The sequence below is a fragment of the Teleopsis dalmanni genome, chromosome 2 (assembly GCF_002237135.1).
Source record: "Teleopsis dalmanni isolate 2A chromosome 2, ASM223713v2, whole genome shotgun sequence".
NCBI lineage: Eukaryota > Metazoa > Arthropoda > Insecta > Diptera > Diopsidae > Teleopsis > Teleopsis dalmanni.
The window spans coordinates 132,073,607-132,092,785 of NC_051847.1; positions in this window are offsets into that span (position 1 = coordinate 132,073,607).

Genomic DNA, 19,179 nt, shown 5'->3' on the forward strand with positions numbered 1-19,179 from the left:
GGACAAGAGAAAATAGAATAAATCTCATGCTTATTGGATGCAAAATATTTATAATTAATTTCATACTTAATATATTGTTTTATATTCACAAAAATGTTAAAATATCACAAAATTTATAATGTTTATTAAGCTTTAAATATGGCATAGCGGTTTCGCGGAGCTTTTGTTATTAAATTTAATTAAATAAAATTAGTCCTTTTGAAAATTAATTGACACAGTAGTAAAGTGGACCAAAACTGTGTAGTGGTTTTTCGCGGAGTATTCGTTATGAAATTTAATTAAATAAAATTAATTCTACTGAAAAGTAATTGACTCAGTGAAAAAGTGGCAGTGACAATGATTGCAAAAATAAAAATTAACAACAGTGTAAAAAAAATTATCGGGCAATAATGCTGCTAATCTCTCATACACCATCTGCGAATATTGCAAAATGTCTTAGATAATTCTTGATGGAATGCTAAGATGGAGAAGTATATAAAAATAGAGAAAATTAACCGTCAAAGAACGAACATCAAAACTGTCCATATATACCATATATAATAAACAAACAAATTCTAAAGTCAATATAGTAGTATGATGAACATTTTTGGGGCTATATAATCCAAAGCAGTAAAGTTCAAAATAAAGTTATTCGGAAAAATATTAATGCCCCATGGTACTTTTATAATCTTGATATTCATCGTCCTTTTAATATGACAATAGTTGCTGAAAAAATTGGAAAAATAAGGGAAACTGATAGCATAGGTCCTCTCGTTATAAGAAGCCTTATAATTTTATTGTCGATTATCTTAGAGTGGATATTTTAAACATCTCTTCGTAAAATATTTAATGACAGCAAAGACGAACTACTCGTTAGTTCTCTTTTCACTAGTTGTAGTCGTAAAAAAAATTGTTGTTTTTATAAGTTCATAATGTTTGTAGTGAAAAACAAAAAAAAATTATGGGTTGTATCATAAAAAAACAGGATTATAAATTATGTTTTAAAAGCTTCTTCCTTAGATAAAAGCCAAGACAATTATGTAAATGGCATTATTTTCATTTTAAGGTTTTACATTACAGATATATCACAGAGTGCCTGTAATATTCTAAATATCTTTCACTCTCATTAAATTTAAAGTAAATTTAAGCTAAAATTATCAAATAAATTTAAATCCTTATACTCGTATCTCACTTGAGATACAGTGCTTGCGGCTGTAAACTTTTTTAATCCCTGCCTAGCACATACTCTATGCCGTGCATTTATGTGTGGATACAGTGCTCATCTTTCGCGTGAAGATGAATTTAAAAACGTATAAACTTGATAAAAGTACTTAAATATTTATTTACTTCATGCACATATACGAGTAATGCACACCGCAATTGACAGCACAAATCTGAAAAATGCTAATTTTTGTCAGACTCACGTCACGTTACTTGCAATAGAAAAAGTGGTTAAGTTTATCTGACAAAAAGAAAATATAAAGTTTGAGCACTAACACGGAATTTTATGAAATATTGTCTGTAAAATGTCTAGAATAATTTTAAAAATTGTATTCAAAACTGAAAGTCTTTGTGTAAAATTATTGTACTAAAAAATGGTGTTAAACGTTTATTATTTCAAAATTGAAATCATACAGAAGATTTTTGGGCTTAAAAAAAATGGATAAGAAGTACAGAATAAAGCGCAAATATAAGTAATAATATGTAAATATATAATTACATATGAAAAACCAGAAAAGATATAAGTACACTATGTCTAAATATATAAGGATTATCAAAACATCGCTTCAGAAATCGCGACATGCAGATCATTCATCGTGCCGTTGTAGGAAAGCATAGTGCAGTATTAAAAGGATGGACGACAGTTCGCTTCAAGTGACGTTCTAGAACCTATTTTCTCATTGTTGAGTTAATTGTTGTTAATATGCATAGTGCGTAACTTGCTTAATAGTTTGTGTTGCAAATTCGCAGGGCATAGAGTGCGAATGCTGAGCTAGGACTGCGTGAACTGGAGCAAATTTTTTTTTGAAGGACGACGATTGAAAAAGTCACCCAAAATGTTCGATTAATAATATAAGTGTAGCTTTGCTGAAGTCAAAATTTAAGGCTGATCCAAGAATATCTGTATCCTGAATCATCTTATTTTAACAATTAATTAATAAGAAGGATTCCTCGACAATTTGAAAATGAAGACTCTTCTTTAATATAATTGTAACAGGATATGCAGCTTGAAATGTAACAGTCTTCAAAAATTTTTTGGAAATCTAGCAGGAAGTTGTAAATCGCTTAGAGTTTACGTTACCAGCATCCTTGACGAAAAAAGGTTCAAGATGCATACATTAGCACTGACAAGAAATGCATCCAAAAATTTAAATTTTTTTTTGCTCTTTGGACTTTAGTGGCTTTCTACACACTATTAAGATTTGTCGTTACATCAGCAGCTGGAAAAATATTACCCAAATAATTAAATTCATCTATATGTTCATTATAGTCTCTCTTAAGTAGTAGCAGTTATTCATACTACGTGTATTTCGTATTTATTCTTAGAGATATTTTTTTAGAAAAGTTAGTTTTAAGTCCCACTTTTTCAGTCGGAGTGAATATTTGTAATTTAAAATTGTGTCTGTATTCGTTTTCAAATTCAGGTCTGCAGCATATTTTAGATCTCCTAATGTTTTTTCGAATAAGTTACTTAATTTTAGTGTAATACATAAAAAGTATTCCGAAAGCGAGCATTATCTCCTAAATCTGCTAGAAGATTGCAACAAATGTGCAATATCCTACGCTAGCTCCTAAGTACTACGTATTAAATATTCGCAGCTTTTTTAAATACTTTATACTAGAATCAAGAGTATTCTATATACGTTGGGCATTAAGCTGAACGAACGCGTTCTATAATAATTCTTATATCATGAATAAAGATATTTTCTGAATCAAAATTCAAGGTTATTCAGTCAGATTCGGATGTTTACAGACTGTATCCAAATCTTATTATTTTCTATTATTGCTTCTCAATTTGATCCGAGATCATTTCGTATAAACTGCCCAATAAGTAAATAATTTTCATTACATATTATCACCTGTACTGAATTAAACACTGTTTAGTTTACAATATTCGTTCAAATTTTTCTACAGAACAAAACTATAAGCTGGTACTAGAATTCAATATTTATTTTCAATAAAAACATACAGTGAATAACACATTGTATTTGTTCATTTATCAATCATAATCAATTCATTCATTCACATTTATTTTTACAATCGGATGTAACCGCGTCCCTGATTGCTATAACTTATTCATTTCTGATATAAAATAAATTTAAAGGCGGTTAATAAATGTTGAAAATAAATTATTTTAATATTGTCCTTTAGTCAGTTGTCGTATTCAATAGCCAGAACAAGACTGAACTCGAATGAATAAGATTACTTTTTTGCTGGGTGTATCTACTGTTTAAGATTCTTGGCAAAGAAGGCAGGCAGCATTGCTTTTAAAATATTCTCAGCGTTTTGTCGCCTCTAATCGCATTATATAAATCAAATTTATTGTAACGTTATTAAATGCTGAGCTTGTTTAATATGTTTTTTTGCTGAGATTAAATGGAAGTATTTATTCAAGGAAATTATTAGTCGAGTTTATTTATTCAGAGGAGAAGCCTGTTGAGTTTTCTTGGTATGCAATATAGATAACAATTTAAGAAGGATAATAACGAGAACGAATAAATGTATCTTGATAACTGAAAATATTATCACTTTAATTACGATGGTAGTTGAGTTGCTTTTTAGCATTTAAAGTAGCCAATTTAGAGTTTTTATATATAAATCTTGAGTTTTATGACTCAATTATTTCTTAAAATACATTATGCTTAGTTAGTGAATAATTTTCACTTAGATATGAGATATTTTATTATACAATTTCATAACATAATTTCAACCCGTAATATGTTTAAAAGTAAATTTCTATAAAAAACTTTTCGGTGTCAAGGGGTTACCTTCATCACCAAACTTATTACAACGTCACATAATATGTCAAAGTGAAAATTAAACGATCAAAATTCAGTATTTTTCTAAACCAGTAGAGATATGTAATTTTCCTTTTTGAGATGAGTTTTTTTTTAATATGTATTTTGACTTACCGGTACCCCACTAGATTTGTGCTCAAAAAAGGGGAACTTTTACATTTTTTTTTCAATACCTCAAAAACTGATACTTATTCTTCATTCCATTACGTTCCCAGGGGAACATTGGATCATAAAGAACTTTTACCAACTGTCACGATTTCTTGCCGGGGTTTTAATTTCTCCAAAGGTTGAGGATTCCACGTTAACGCTTGTTTGCAGATTTCGTTTGGTGACTTCCTCAATGTGTGCCCGATCCATTGTAATTCACGCTTTTTTCGTTTGCGATAGGAAGTTGGTGGCATGTTGACCAGAGTTCGGAATTTCTAATAGTGAACCAGGTTGTTGGTAGTGAGCCAGGTTTTGCAGCCGTAGAGCAGAACGCTCTTGACATTACTGTTGAAAAACCGTAGCTTGCTATGCCGGGAAAGTATTGAAGAGCTCCCTACTTTATTCAGCAGCGAAAAGGCGGAACATGCCTTGTTAATTCGGTTTTGAATAGCAACTGCCGCATTATGATATTATGCTGTCTAAATATGTGAAGCAGTTTAACGTTGGCGATTTCTATATCGTCAGCATATTCTAGATCCTCGAGGTGGTTTGAAAGCCCCCAGCGCATATCCCGTTGTGACTGGTCAATAACTTTAGTAGGGACGTCGTCTAAAACAATTAAAAACAGAATAGGCGACATAAGGCAGTCTTGTCGAACACCTGAAGTATGGCAAAAGGAGTTAACGGTTACCCATTAAGGAGGACTCTTCACCTGAAGTCTTTATGTTGTGCTTTGATGAGGTCGATAACTTTCCCGAAAATAACCCTGCCTATAGCTTAAACAATTTCATCTTCATCAGGTACTCTATTCATAGCAGAGGTACTGCGGTTGCTTAGGCTGTAGAAGATGTTTTGTTCAGTCGGTGTAACGGTATCGGTGATAGTATTGTTACAAAAAGTTTCTAAAAAGTATTCTCTGAAATGTTGTAACTGGATTTCGGCGGATGTAAGAAGTCGGCCATTTTTATCCCGTATAGGGCTTATTCGGCGGAACCTTCTGCCTGCAAGCTAACGTCATATAAAATTTCCATTTTTCTCTGTTCGGCTGATGCTTCGGCTTTACTTGCAAGGTTGTCATACCATAAACTTTTGTCCCGCTTGCATGAAAGCTTCACTCGCTTCACCATCTCATTGTAGGCGACTTAGGTTTGTGCTCTGAGTGCTATTGTTTCAGCATTGTCACGTGAGATCTGCGGCATTCGATGAGAGACCAGGTAGACTCCTACATCCACGGCTTACTGTTGTAGGGACGATGATCCTAGACATCTTCTACGCTTGTAAGAAATGTTGATTCAATTCAATGTATGTCGCTGTCCACCGTGCAGATTTTTAAACAAAGTGTCACAACTAGAAGACGATGATCTGACGCGATGTCGGCGCTTCTTTTCTTTTCTTCTGATATTCGTATCAAAGATAAAATATTTTTTGTATGGCCACAACTAATAGTCGGATTAGTCGAAGTAGACCACGAACGACTTGGGTCCTTGTTCGTTCTTCTTTTGTTAATGCAAGCAGCTCATTAAGCTTGACGTTTCCTGCCAAATCAATGGTGTCCCGAGACAGTCTTCCTCCTACTTGCCAGTGCTGGACATTGTCACAATATATGCACCGCTATCTCCTTTTCTTCTAGACATAATCTGCAAGTGTCTTCCTCAGCAAGAGGATGTGTCTTCCTCAGCAAGAGGATGTGTCTTCCTCAGAACTCATATGAATAGTGTTGATATTAAAAGAACTGTTAAAAATAAAAACTAAAACATTATCGCTGTAACAAAACTAAAATATTATCACCGTATTTTTATTATTCTCTGGAAAAATTATGAACATATATATTTATTTCTGTGACCCTCCAATCTAATCAGTAATTTGTATTGGCCAGCAATCTTATTTGGTATGGACAGCCCTCGTCTAGACGACTGTATATAAAAAAATGTTGGTTTTGTACCCCAATCGAAGTTGTCATACGAAGATTATTTCGGTTCTTCATTTGAGATTTTAAGCAGCCTTGATTCAATTGAATTATGTTATAATTCAAATGTAACGATGTCATCAAAAAAGATAATTCATTTGAGGTTTTAAGAAGCCTTAATGCAATTGAATTATGTTATAATCCAAATGTAACGATGTCATCAAAAAAGACGATAATGTTATTTATGCATTGAGTAAGGTTCTCAACGTATATTAGTTTGATATATACGATGATAAGGGTTCGTGTACGTATGTTTTCAGTAAAAATATTATTTCAATAAATTTAATATGCTCTCACACCAAACTTTATGCTTTGGAATGCTATTCTGTAAATGTCCTCTTATCCATTATTTTTTTGCTAAATTCAAATTGATGATCGGAATGACATAAATAATAAGCGAGACTTTTGATATTACGAGGAAACCTTATTTTGAAACTTTAATTAAATAGCTCTAATTTAAAAACGCATAATTTCTAAATTGAGTTTCTTTCGGAAATATAAAAACGGAAAAACAACAAATGTCTGGTTGATACCCCTCACCCGTACCTTCAATACCTTCAATTCATTCTATATTTAATGTGTTGCATAACATTCTGTCAATATTCGCTTATATTTAATTAATTTAAAAAGTATCTGTAACTGACAGTACATATTTTCCAGCTAAGTAAATGAAATGAAAAGACAAGAAATATTTTTTCCCATTTGGGTACATCGTTTATCATATTTTTTGACATCAAAGCTAAATAAAAATATCAATTTTAAAAATATTACATGCAATCCACAATAGCGTGCGAGTTTATTTGAAAATAGTTGAGAAGTTAAGAAGCACATTGACTCTAAAGCATAATATACAAAGGATAATTGTAAGGATAACAGTTTATGTGCATTGAATACGAACAAACATACGATAAACTATGCAAAAGCAATAAAAATATTTATCATTTATTCAAATGTGTTACACATTTTCCCAAAGGACATACGAGCACAGGAAATCGGAGCAATATTCGAATATAAAAGTGCCAATAAATCGTACAAAACAAACAGAAACAAACATAAAGATTTGTGTGTTTTTGGAATCAAGTTTTATGTTTTCCACTATAGAATAAAAGCTAACTTGCAGATACGTACAACTTTACGTATTCATTGTTCTGCCCCAATTGAAAAAACTTCAGTACTAGAAAGTAGAAGAATGTGAAATATACGAGGGCGATTTGATAAGTCAGTGACTGTTTGATTTTCCCGCACAGTTATTCCAAATGCAACACTGCTGCCGTCAGTTGTAATCTACCAGTGCGCAACTTTCTAATTTTGAGCAAGATACGTCATTCAGTTGGTGTTTGATAACCGTTCAAAGCAGACAACCTCGTGAATTTTTACGAAAATGGAAAAAAGTGAATTTCGTGTGCTGATTAAGCATTCGTGGCCAAAATCCACGACTTGGGATACGAACTGTTATCCCATCCAGCATATTCTCCAGATTTAGCCCCCTGCGACTATTTTCTGTTTCTAAACCTAAAGAAATAGCGAAATTCACTTTTTTCCATTTTTGTTAAAATTCACGAGGTTGTCTGCTTCAAACACCAACTGAATGACATAGCTTGCTCAAAATTAGAAAGTTGCCCACTGATAGATTACAGGTGACGGCAGCACTGTTGCATTTGGAGTCACTGACTTATCAAACTACCCTCGTATATAGTAAAGAAATGATATTGTTAAAATTAATTTTATAAGTACTTTTAAGCAGTTCGGTTATATATGAATAAAATTTATGTAAAAAAATCGTTTATAAAGAGGTTTTCGAAAAGTATTGAACTATAACAACAAAAATTCTTTTTTATATTATTTTAATTAATTGCATTTTTGGCACCATACAGCTTTTTCGAATATTGCCAAATACCCATCATCAGTTGTCTTGGAAATAATTCTTGTATTTAATTATACGTTAATAGATTTTTGAGACTGCAAGTACCAGGAATCGAACTCGTGCCCAGTTAAATTTGAAGCTCAGAGTCAGCTTTACCTAACCAAGTGACCCAAAGCCGTACTTAATTTGCTGTGAAAGTTTATTAACAAATTCTCTTGCTGTAGTTGTAGAATAATTGAATTAATTAATCATAATTTTTTTTATTTTTAATTGTTAAATTTCAATACTATTCTGTTTGTAAAGGCATTATTTGTTGCATGACTTGTATATTCTTCCTTACGTATAGAAGACCAATATTTTTTGAATATATATTATACTTTTCGAAAACCTTTTTATGAAATATACTAGTTTTTAATCAAAATAATAGTCAGTTCGATCTTAAAAATCACGTTAAAATAGAACTTATATTCAAAAAATCTTATTTTAGAGCAATTTTAATCACCATAAAATAGTCAACAAATTTTTCCACTGGGATTTCATATTGCATTGTTTAGTATTTCTCTCTGCATACTATATATAACTATATACAAAGCCAATGTCAGTAACCCAGTAACAGTAAATCTTATTGATTTACTACTTCAGAATTCCAATGGCATAGCCATCGTCATCGTCATAGTCATGTCACAATTCAAGTTATTGACAATAAGATGAGCTTAATCTTTCGAGAATTGCATGTTAGCGCGGACAAAACCTTATTGTCAGCTACACACGATTAGGTGCATCAACGAAAAGTTTCCTTTCATCCTAAAACATAAAATAGGTTTTATCCTTTATTTCATGCTGCTTTTTTTTATCTTTTGGTACTTTTCCAAGAACTACAGTCGACCTCAATAGAATTGGAGTTCAATTGAAATTGTAAACTTTAATTCTCCTCGCTGAACTACAAACAAACATGAAAAATACTGATTTTGGAAATTCATATTGACAATGAAGTAATATATATTTCTATTTACTATGATTCCATTACAAAATGTATATATTTGATATGGATGAGATATATTGCTGATACATATCTGTTCGTTACAACAGTGAAGTATCAGTATCTTATACATTTTCATTTGTCTTTAGGATTTGCTCATATTTTATACCTAAATATTTCTGTTCATACACTTCAACTAACAATAGCAATGTACTTTTAAATTTATTTATTTTATTTATTTTATTTATTCGTTTTTTGTATTAAGTCCTTTGTGACTTATATATCACAAATATTTGCAGTAACTTAAGATTGGTTCATAAAATTTAGTTCTTTTAGGTAAGAATCAAAGGCACCAAAAAAATCTAATCATATCTGTAACTTATAAAACAAATACAATAAATTTTTTATACTTCCAAGCAAAAAGTATATTTTTGAAATAAAGTTTGTATTAAAATGTCCCAATTGAATTCCAAAGGTCAACAATTCTTATTCTACTTTACTTCGTTTTTTTTAATATACGACACTTCTCAAACTAGATAGTTTATAATCATGTATATTGGAATGAGGGAACAATACAATAGCCTTATCAAAAATTGCTATCAAACTCAGATGTTTCTAAATTTAAATAAATTTTGAAAAATTTAGTTTTAAAATAGAATTTTATTTAACTATTTATTGTTAAATTACAAACGTAACGAACGAACAAGAAATCTTTAAGTTAGATATCTAGTGCCTTTCTTGCTTTTTCAAGACTATTTGACAAATCATCTGTCAAATATACAAATATATAGCAATGTTACATTTGCTTATGATCTCAAGGTAATTGATGAATATTATACTGCGTTTATCTCAAAAACCGGGTCCATACAATCTTCTTTTGTAGTTTTTGATCATTTGCAGATTGTAAGCAACTAAATTGACTATCGACTTATCAATGAGTATAGCGACAGTGTCATATTTTGGTACTTTTTGATTACCTAAAAATACATTAAACAGAAAGCCAATATCTAAAACCATATTTAAGGAAAATTTAATTTCAAAATCTTTACTGATTCAGAAAGTACTGTATTTTGATCATCTAATTTATGTTCTGCAACACTGTACCATGCCCATGTCGAATATTTGGACCTTACACGCCATTTGCGATCTCTTCTATCTGATCATGCTATTCTTCAGTCCCAAGCAGTGGAGTTTATTGAAATTTATATTGTTTTCATAACTATATATTATTTAGTCTTATTTAAGTTAACACTGTTCATTTTTTTTTTGTATTCCGATACATTTTGCTATACATTCTTCTTTAAGTTTATCTATATATTTCAGGTAAATTGTGTCTTTATTTTGTTAATTTTGAAAATCTATATTCTTGATTTATATTTGATAGAAATGAAGTAATAATGTGAGTCGATTGTCGCTGATCAATACATACGTACATCTTAGACGTCACCTATGCGCATGAAGTCAATTGGTATGCGCTCCTATCTAGAATTTTCATAATAATGATTTCCACGGGGTCAAGTTTAAGTATATTTTGGTGTTGAAAAAGAACACTAGTTGTGTTTTTATACTACGTAAATTTATAATTAGAATGTTATTATCGTTTAGTCCAATGTTATGTGTTTAGTCCAATCACTTAATATAATCTTGTGCACTTTGTGGTAGAGCAATATAAAAATTTTTAAGTTTACTAAGAACGTACTTTTACAAATGTTATTTAACTAAATTATCTGGATTCTTTTCGGGGATTGGTGCATTATGTAGGTAAATACCACGTATTTAGGTGTAATATACAGATACGTACCTTTTGTTGTTTGTTAACTACTCCTTAAGTAGTGGACCCTTTTCAAAAAATTTTTTTTTTATGTTGATACACCCTTTCTTGACATATGGTACAAATTTGAGCGCCATTTGTCAATTAGTTTGTTTACAACAGCTGTTAATGTGAGACTACCTCAAGTGCATTTACCGATTTTTAATATGGAAAATTCTTGTTGTACGCGATTTTTTGACCAAACACGGCACCATTGCCATCGCTCAGGCACCATATTCGCCAGATCTGGCACCGTGCGACTTTTTCCTGTTCCCGAAACTCAAATTGCCCCTTCGTGGTAAGCGTTTTGAGTCGATTGAATCGGTAAAAGAGAATTCGCCGAAGAAACTAAAAGCCATACCTACACGGGCCTACGAAAAGTGTATGGAAGATTGGGTTAAGCTTTGGCATATGTGTATAGCATATTTTGAAGTAGATAAAATAAATTTGAAATAAAATTTAAATTTGTGTGTTTTATTTACAAAATCCGGGTACTTTTTGAGTAGAAGGTATATGCATTTATGGTAGAAACTCTATGACTCTGGAATTGATTATCAGAGGAACCAAAAATCCAAATGCAAAAAGGCGTTTTTTCCATTCTAGTATATTATATAGTAATATTATTTAAATTTTTTCTGCAATCAGTTCTTTGCGTGAACTGTAGTGTATCTATTCTTATTCTTACTTTGATTTAGCAGGTTTTTATAGTACTAGTTTTTTATAATCTGAACATATTCCGACTTGAAATAATGAATTGGTGTCTTCAAGTCGGTATATACATTACAAGTGTATCCCCATTTTCGCACATTGAGTCAAGTTTGCGTAGCAAAGGGTTTAGTGTAAAAAATAAAAATGTAGGTTAATGTAGGCTAAGAGATTATCAAATAAGATGAATAAATAAACAGTAAACATGTTACAAAATACGTTAACAATTTTAGAGAGGATTCAATCCACACTGATAGTTTATGTCGAAATAAAAATTTATGAAATTCTCTTATGAATTAACCACTTAAGTGACATCAGTTTACTCCACAAGATTCACCAGCTTCACAAATTTATTTATTTATTTATTTACTTACAAATACGTTACTAAAAGGGAAAATCCTCCAATATATGAGTGACATCCTTACTTAAGTTGCAAGTTAACTATGTGTTTTTCGAAATCGAATCAAAGGTTTTATACTTGTAAAAATAATTTTAGTTGATATAGTTTTTGGTCAATAGGAGTCATCAAACCTTAATAAAGTATTTTTTTTCTTTACTCAAATCTTTTTTTTTGTTTTATTTTTATATGGTTTTCATGTTTTTATTTAAAGAAATTCAAAGTTATTTCTAAAATATTTTGTAGTTCATTTTTATTAAACTCTGACTTTCCTGCCTTTCAAGTAAGTTCGTTTCTGCCTTCTCTTCTGGCTCCTCTTGTGTCTAACTTAAATTTGTCTAAATCTCAAGTGGCAAGTGGCAACATTTTGTGTAGCAATGCAGACGCGTAATTATGTGCTCTTAAAAAAGTATCTGCCAGTATGAATTCCATTTGAAGAAATAAATGCTACTCGATTTTGTTCTTGTAGCTAAGTTCGTTTCGCTGTCTTCTCAGTACTGGGCCCAAAGTTTGTTTGCCGTTTTACCTTGTGCACAGATGCATAAACATGGGTAAATGTTCGTTCTAAAATGAAGTGACTACCTGGAACGAAGACACAAATCCATCTTGTGGGTGTAAGGAATGAAAAAGTGGAAGATACTCTGGCGCGACAACTACTTAAGCGTTTCAAATGTTTGCCATTTCGTATTTTGAAGCCGAACAACCAAAACATTTAACATTTTTGTTTCTTTTTTATTTTTGCTGAGCAAATAAAATGGAAATTTATTTTTCGGCAAATTTTTCATCTTTTAATTTTGTTTTGGACCCAGTAGCATTGGTTAGTGTTAAGTTACAAAACAAATCTAAGTGCCATAATAAATGAATTTAATTTTAATTACATTACAAATTTGCATGACTGTCTGATGAAGCTTTTAATTGAGCATAAGTTTCAAAATTAATTAACATAAACATAAAATAAATTTTGAATTTTTGAAAATATAAATTTATACCATTTAAATATAATGCGTGTATATGCTACAACTGCATAACATACAAGTACACACTTTCTTTAATTTATTAATTAAAAATGTATTTATCTGAAAAGTTTTCCAATTAAGTTTTCTAACACTTTTAGTCAGGAATAATTACTCACGTGCCGTAGAAAGTCACACATGCATTTGTAAAGAGTTACTTGCCCCAGCTGCTTCTTTTTGTTTGATGTGCCACATAAATAAGTATATATACTTCTGTAAACTAAATTGACTTTTTTGTTTAACATTTTAGGTATCCCAGTGGCGTACACTAAGTACTTACTAACGTTGCAAAGTTTTAAAGATAGGTATCCTACACAAATTCCTATTTTTAGTGCTTTAGCTGACGCTCTTTTATTTTCTTGCTTATATTTTTTTCCCATTTTTTGATGCCGCTAGCTGACACTTTGACTATTTTTCCTTCTTCTTCCTATTTGCTTGTTGTTTTAATTTATATTTGTAACTTGAATTCAGCACTCTCTATACGTGTAAGTCAAGTAAGGATTTTACTTCGTGAGTGGTAGAGATTAAATTAAAACTGACTTAATTATAGAATTATTTTTGTTTAATTATATTTTATATAATTATCGTTTGAAGACACAGTCTGCGAAAATGGAAAAATGGAGAAAAAATGGGAAAAGGGGAATTCATTAGAGCGTATGAGTACTAATGAATAAATCCATATGATTTTTAGAGAAACCATGGAGTAAGTGATAAAATTAAATTTGTATGCAAAAAATATTTACTAGAAAATAAACTAATAATATTTTAAAAATGACAAAAGAAAAGCGAGTATTTGAAGAGATATTAAAGACATTATCTGCAATAATGATTAAAAATTTGCTAAAAAAACAAATTTTGAACCACCGTAACTTTTAAGCCCATTCAAAAAGCATATTTACAAAGTAAAAAACTTTAAATGGAAAAAAGTTATTAATATTGTCCTCAACACTCTGTATCTGTATCAGCTAAAGTATTTTTTACATTTAACATATAGATTCACTTCACCTCCATTACTTTTAAATGAATGTACACAGTATTGAGTCCCTTTACCCGTCCAACTGCCTCCACGAATAATTAAAAGCCTTTATCCGTGTCCTCTGTAAAATATTGTTTTTGTTTTTAGTCCAGCAATATTTTCAAAAGGTTCTTCCAGTTTTTTTTTCTGATGAGGGCACATGTTTTGTCTTAACAGCTTTACGCAGATTTCTCTGAGATAAATAAAATACTCGACAAGTAACATGGAAGTTTTGCATCATCATATGGAATAGTTCAAAAGTAGTCTACCGCGTATCATTATTTCATGCTAAAGATATGGAATAACCAGAATTCTTAAATGAAATAACTGTTCCGAATGAAGTAGATAAAACCCATAATTTAATGATAAAAGATGCATGAGATTACTGAAATAGGAATATTTAAAGTGAATGCAGTTATAACTCTTTTTTATTACAAATGAAAAAGTGAAATCATATTAAACCAATATTTAGAAACATTTTAACTTTATCTAAAAGACTAAAAGATTTATATGTTAAGTATGGTTGAGACATAAATAATATATACTCCAGAAAGTTAACTACAAGTAATTCCTATTTTACGGACCTATACTTATTTAGGGAATTTTTTTAGCTGCATGAGGACTTTAAATGACAATACAACACAGAAATATTGTTGAAATGAATTTTATTCATTTAGATAAGATAATTTTAGGGCATTTGTATTTTGCATATGATTTCCGTTATATGTCCGCTGCGGGAACGAGTGACATGATCCACTCGATCAGGCCATTTTTTGACTATTTTTTTCAATAAGTATGGCTATATGATGTTAATGGTAGCATGAACCTTGGTTTCTAATATTTTAAGAGTTGTTGGTTCAAAATAGTCGGCATAAACCAATGACCTACCATAGCTCCATAAAAATTAAACAGGATACGTTAAATCACACAAACTAGGGGGCCAGATAACATGACCATCGCGATATGGTAAATTGAGACATTTGGTCTTGTTGGAATCAAATGTCGTTGATATTTAACAGGTTGATTTTTGGAAACAAAAACTTAGTCAGCATGGCTCGATAGCGCTCGCTATTTGGCGTAACCGCAGCTCCTTCCTCATTTCGAAACAGGTAAGAATCGATGATGCCGCCAGCGTGTAAATCGCACCAAACAATTGATTTTAATGGATGTAATGGTGATTCGTTAATGGCTGGAAGATTATCTTCGCTCCATATACGGCAATTTTGCTAATTGACGTAGTCCTTATATTGATCGTAAAATGGACGAAGTGGTCTATGCACTTCGAGAACAGATTTATATTTTTCAAAGTAAATTTCTATAATTTGGAAGCATTATTCTAGCGTGAAAATATTCATGATGAATTGACAATCATCTAATGAAATTAGAAGTAAAAGAGGTAGAAGTAGAATATAACGTAATAGCAAATTTAATAAATAAAAAATAAAGATTTCGTGAAGATCTTTGTAGAAACAGCAATAAAATGTTTATAAATTGAGACCGCTGTCATTAATGAACTCTCATTACAATATAAATCACTTAAAAGGTATAAGAACTTGTTTTTAAAAGATTATAGGCGAATATTGGTCCAAAAATATCTAAAGATATAATTTATACTTGTATTTAAACAAAACAACTGAAGTAAGTGATATATTTAATAATCCTTCAATTGCACTTACATTGTTTGTTTGGCTTTTCATGTACGTTACTGTGTGTAACTCTCATTATTACAAAACTGATTTTTACATTATATTATATATTAGTAATTCATAAAATGCTTACATTTTAGGTTGTTCTGCTGTATCCCTATCTCTTCTCCTTGTAATCCCAAGTTAAGTGCATGCGTTTAATTAAGAATCCGTTTGCTACAGGGATTGTCCTTTGTATCTTAATATAACTACTATTATAAAAGTTTTTGTTCTGCTCTAACCTATTTTCAGTTAAGGGTACTATAAGTAGATGAAAAATGAGTTTCACAAAATTTATATAAGAACTCATATTTGTGCATCACATACTTGTGAGCAAATGCTATCCACACACTTTCCATTACAAACTTCGCAACTTTAATCTGCAATTTCAGAGTTCATTTTGGCTTAATGCTTTTTGTTTCAGTTCTTTTTTTTATTTAATTCATTTTTATATTTTTATTTTTGATATAATATATATTTGAAAAATGTTTTCTTTGACCGATTCGAAAATAAAACGGCAAAATAATACCTCCATAGCGCTCCCTCATTGCAGAGCCCGAGCCAGCGCCACACACGTAATCGCAACTTGGCCAAAATGCAGGACGTGCGTGAAATCCTGAATTTCGAAAGAGGAGCAGTTAATATTGAGAAATTGAAAAGATTCGCTTTGAAAAATCACCAAAGCTGCAGTTTAAAGTGAAATTGTGAAAATAATTTTAAATATTATTAATGAATTCTTCTGCCACATATTTCCCGAAATATTTTTTATTTTCCGTAATATTTTAGAACGTGAAACACTTTAACAGGCTTAGATATTCATTAAGATTTATGTGAATTTGTTGCTTTTGCTGTAAGTGGCAAGATACGTCATCTTTGGAACTATTCAGAGCGCCATTCGTAGATTCATATATCTAATAGACATGACGTTGTATGTGATTTTGTGTGGGGTATTTTTGTAATTTGTTTCTCGTTCGAGTGTTCAAGTATCTCACATTTATTTTCCTTTTATGTTTACTTATTTTTTTCTTCACGTATTGCACTTTTGATTTCGTTTTTGGCCTCAAGCCAAATCTCATATTGCCATATTTATGCGCTTTCGGGATGACTGAGGTGTCTAGACACAATTTATGTGCCAAAAATTCTCGGTAATTTGTGTTATTGGTGCGTTTGCAGATATTTAAATTGAATTTCATTGAAAGGGTTAAAGTAAAACAATATGAATAGCTTCTAATAATATTAAATTTAAATTGGAAACTGTGAGCAACTGTGAGCGACTGTGCGGATACATGCTAAATCAAGTCGAGTAAATAGAAGTAATCAACAGGAAAATTACGGAGAATAAAATTAAGCATTTGAATAAATTTCATTTTAAATGTCATATATCTTAGCGCCGTTGACATGTGTCTGTTTTGTAGGAAAATTGAGCCGAAAATGTGTTTTTGTTAAAATTGCTATTTTAAGTTCAAAATGTACACCAAAGGACCATTTCGGTTATTCCCAGGCGTGTATATAGTTTAGTTAAGTAGTGACATTTTCCTAAGTTACTTTATACACACTTTTTTATTTATCAAATTTATCTTTTATTTATGTAAATAACAATTTTTACTTTTTTATATACAGTGTTACAATTTTTTTAAGTTACCATTTATGTAGTTATATTCAGTAATTCGAGGAGACATATTTATTCGTATAAAATATTTATATATGTATATATTTGCAGCAGCTTTCAATATAAAATGCTATTTTTTCAGTTAGCAAAACCACAAAATACTAGCCACATAACTAACTTAAGTAATTATCATCTTAAAAACATGGATTTGTCTCAAGTGCTCAGAATGTTAGCACTGTTTGGAGACCGAAAAGATCTCTAATCACTTTTTGTGTGATTATTTTACTTTAATTTTAGAGATTACTAAATATTCACTCGATACCTTTGATTAGGATGTCCTCAACTAGATTAATTTGAACAACAGAAATGAACAGCTATATTTGTGTTTTTTTTCTTCCGGTGAAAGCCAGTACCCCATATATATATTCTATTTCAATTAAAGTTAATAAATCAGCCATTAAAAGTGACTATTACGAATTAAGTCAATTACAAACACATTCATTTCACCTACGCATGCAATTAATATTCAATTTAGCTTAAATACGTTCACTAAAATAAACAACAGTCATTGTGACAACTAACAAAACTAAAAATTTAAAACAAAAGAAGAAGATCCCAGCTAGTAACATTTAAAAAAAGAAAATTTTTTAAAAATCAATATAATTTATAAAAGAAATATTAAGATGGTCACTTAAGTCAGAGTTTATTACCCTACCAAACATCTTTGAAATGAAATGAAATGTTTTGAAGATATGGAAGGGTTTCATTTCTTAATGGAAAAACATTCAACAGCTTTACTACATAATATAAATCAAATAACTGCAGTAGTAATTTGCTTACTTAAGTAAATATTAAAATAATATATTTACGACGGTCAAAGAATTGTAAAATTAGAGAAGTAATATGAAGAATCTAATACATTTCCTATTTGAGTTAGGAAAAATTAAATTAATTCGAACTTTAATAAAAATAAAATAAATTAATTAAGGCAAACGAAAAAATCATTTAGCACTTAACATCACTACAATATTTTCTTGACTATAATGACAGGAACATAAAATTACTTAGAGTAGGAATTCAATTATGCATATTGATTTTGTATCTAAAATTGATGTGTTTTTCTTTTAAATAATATATTAAACTGGTGGTGGAGAAATAGAGAGTAGATCTCTTCTGTGGATAATACAATCTTTAGAGCATATTCAGGAAAAACACAATCAAAAAAAATATTTTCTATTGAAACCAAGCAATAATAATTAGTGTAATAACTAGTCATTCGTACTTGGCTAAACTTTTCTCTTATCTTTGGATAACAGTGTTCAATCTTCGCATATTTTGGCTAAGAAGCATTGATATCTTCCATGCTTTCTAAGTCATACTTTGAGATGTAGTATAACTAAAACCATATCCAATAAACTATATAAGATCGTGCTTTACTTATCGAAAATGTACCATGTAAAATATTTAAATAGGATTAAATAGGTTTAACTACCAAAAGATAGCCCTCTTACTTCAAACTTTTTTTTAACAACATACAAACAAAAAATCATAATTTGGTCTATAAAAATTGGTTTTGAATTTTATATTAATATAATCGATATATAATGGATATTACTCATAGATCAAAAAAAAAAAAAAATAAATATTTTATTTTATTTTAACAAATAAAAACTAACTTTATTTCAAATTCTTATATAAGATTCTTATATAGACCAAGTATCCTTTGATATTATTTACCAATATACAGGGTGTCTAGAAAGAATCTACCTGCAAAAACTTTTGTCAAAGAATCCTCAATGTTTTAAAAACAATTAGCCTACATCTTATATTAGCAATTTTTTTTTATTCAAACTCTATCAATATCAATCGCATAATTTCATCTAGCCATTCCCTTAAAGTCTGTTGCGTACTCTTCAATATTATATCGAATACATGGTTTAAAATTGGCTTCAGTTACTTCAGAACTTAAGAAGTTAAGTTACCAAAGAACT